The following is a 3,369-nucleotide window of genomic DNA, read 5'->3' as shown; positions in this document are numbered from 1 at the left end:
ACCACATTCATCCCACTTTCATTATCATTGGGCCGCCTTTATGTTTTTCCAATCTTTATTATTTCTAAGCCTTTTAAGTGAATTTGTGGTTAAACATTAGAAAATAATGTGCATATGCTTATACCTAACAAATGGGTTGAGATTGTTGACATGTGTAGGTTGAAAGGAGGCTTCTAGAAGACCCTTATGTGGCACTCTAAGGCCAAATTCGAATTTGGTTGGAAAGAATCATGGGATCATGAGGATATGTGTCACATCTCCTAATTGTATTGTAACTCTAAGAAGACATGTGTCTTATCAGTTCCTATTCTGATTAGGACTCTAGAGGTAGAGGGAGAGATTCATGGATTCTCATTAATGAGATGGCTCTCATCTTTTTGTATAAATAGGAGATCTCTCTCCTTCATTTGTTAGTCTTCCCTTTTAGTCTTTTTCTTAGTCCTTTTAGCTTGTTAGTCCCATGGCTTTTGAAAGCTTTCGAGAGCTTTGTTGTACTTTGCACTTTTGAAGAAATTGAATAAAGCTTTGATGTTCTCAACATGGAAGGAGATGTGAAGTAGATGTCATGGAGCATATTAGGATGTAAGTAGAGTAGATTTCATTTTGTAAATATTGCTTTGTAGAATGTAAGGTAGATTATATTTTTCATTCATGCAAGTGTGTTTAATTTTGCTTTGATTTCATGACTAATGGCATATGTGATCATCTTGTCTATGTTGCTGACCTTTATTTTTCTAGTTTGATTTTCATTAGTATCATTTCTTTAACTTGCACTTTACTTTCTGCTCTTAGATATCAAGTTGTTCATCTATTGATGGTTCTTTTTCCATAATCAAATAACTTTATTGGAGCCAAAATATCACTTAGTACAGCTTGGTTTAGTTTGCTTTAAGACTCACATTGCTGACTTGTTCATAACTGTTCCCACATGATAAATCTAGCTGAAAGGCAAAAAGGTTAAGAAAAGGTTAAAGTAGTGTGATTTGTATCCTTTATGTAGTGTCACTTAGATTTCATATTGCTTAGATCAAGTTTTCATTTTCATTTTAATCAGAAGCAGAGATATTGGGCCGATGTCATTAGTCCTTTATTTGATGTCTTTATTTTCCTTTAAGCATTTGATTTCATAGGTAGTAGGGGGCCCCTGCCTTGTATAGTTGTCACTTTAATTTCTTGTATTTCTTTTTCTGATTTTCATGTATATTAATGTACAGTTTGAATTACTGCATTTTATTTTCTTTTTAACATGTATATTATTGTACATAAATTGCTTTCAAGTTGATTGTAGATTAGTGATGCACATAGCCTTTTAATGAACTAATGACGTGATAGAATCATCTTGTCCTTTTGCTGAAGCAGCAAGGATACTAGGTCACATAGTCATTCTCTCATTATTTGATTATTGCATTTTATTTTGATTGAACTAGTTGTATATTTACACTTTTGTTAAATACTAACTCCATCAATAACATGTTTTAAGTTCTTTTGAAGTGCTAAGTTTTGGAAGTTACCATTAAGGACATAGGCCTTGTCTTGAAATCTTTATCCATACTTGTCCTTTAAAAGTATTCTTAAGACCTTAGAAAACCAACTAGAACAAAACCCCAAAAACAACATAAACTATAAAACAACGAAGTAAGAGAAAGGTTAACTAAGCACATATAGTGCACCACACTTCATCAGTTTACGATACCCGGATTGATAATTTATGTAGAGCAATTTAAGACATTAAATTGACTAGACACCACTCCTTCTTAGGGTTCGAATCTAAACTAAGTTGGACTCATCCGAAGGATGAGCTTATAATCAAGCAAATGTTATCCTCCTCGAGCTTGTCAAAAATAAAGAGGTACTTGCCAGAAATGGTGGGGGAAAGGGAGAAAAATGAGTATGTTTGTCATACTTTGTAATCACTCTTGAACACGACACTTTTATTCACCTGGGTTGGGAAATCCTTTGCCTAACAGTTGGTCAAACCACATTGAAATTCTTCAGCCAGTTTCTGGGTATTAACTTTGGGTCAATTGTTACCAAGCCATCTGTCGTGTCGTTATGTGTTCAGGAGGTCACTGCCAATAAGCCATTCATCTGCAAAATATCTGTCATCCATCTTGACCATCCCTGAGTCAGTCCTTGCCACTAAATTTCTTCAACTTGATCTATGATTTCGTGTTGTGGGCTTGCCTACGACGGATCGCTTTCTATCAACATCAGCACATTATCTAGAAAGATGATCTAGGAATCGTCAGTACCTTGAGATCTGCATGCCTCAATGGCAGGTTTCTCGCCTTTGACGACAGTTTACATCATTAACTTTCAATCGAAGGATTCCATGACATGTTCGACATCAACACATCTATTCACATCTCATGGATTGTACTGGGTACTTTGAGAGCCATTGACATCACTGGTGGTTTCTCTCACACTTGTTAACAGTTTACATCATTGACTGGTAATTCTACCATGTTCGACTTCAACACATTTATTCGCATGGATAGAATCGTACTATTTCGGGATATAGAAATGAAGACCCTGGATCTAGTTTCCACCATCCAGGCTGCGAGGAATTTTATATTCATTATGTTGTGTACTATTCATAAAAAGATGGCTGCGTCCATACTATGTTCACACGAGTCTATACTTATGATGTTTTACAAGATCATTCATGTATCAGAGCAGTAGATAGTTTTCTAGTTAGTTTTGATCTGAGTATGGGAATGCCTACCTCAGCGATGATATGATCTCATATATATATCTTGCATTGAATATTTTTACAGGTTCCGACCGGGCTCTCCACAAGATGATCCTCGAAATGATAAAGTACTTCACTCTTCCTATATGATAAATGAAATCCTCATCTACTACAAACTTTGCACTTTAGGGGGCAATCTGTTACATAAAAATATCGTCACCATGATTATTTGCAGTTAGTATGGGTCTATCATCACTTGTACTGTCCTCCTAAGCAAGTCTAAGACCTCAGCTCTTCAAATCAAGCTTTAGAAGTGGGAGAAAGACATTAAAAATCAATGTAACTCTGGTTCCGCACTTTCTCTCATGGTCACCTGCGGTCCCGCACCTTCTATATACAAAAGCTGCGTACCTAACCGCTCTATTCCTAACGGTGTAGGTGCGGACCCTTGTGAAAGTCAAAAGGCGCAAATTTTATCTTAAAAAACTCACTTTCGTTTAATTCTATAGTTTTCTAGAAGGAATTTTGACGTGGATTGTTCGCTCTGAGGTTGTTCATGCATCCCAAAAGAGAAGGAGCTAAGCCCTTGACTAAAGGAGCTATCCCTTTGAAGGAGGGCTTTATCCCTTTGAAGGAGGACCTAGTAACTTCCCTCCATTGCACTATAAATACAGGCA

The sequence above is a fragment of the Pinus tabuliformis genome, chromosome 7, assembly GCF_031772625.1.
Source record: "Pinus tabuliformis cultivar Carrire ecotype Pingquan chromosome 7, CPIR1, whole genome shotgun sequence".
Classification (NCBI taxonomy): Eukaryota; Viridiplantae; Streptophyta; class Pinopsida; order Pinales; family Pinaceae; genus Pinus; species Pinus tabuliformis.
This window is presented reverse-complemented; position numbering follows the sequence as displayed.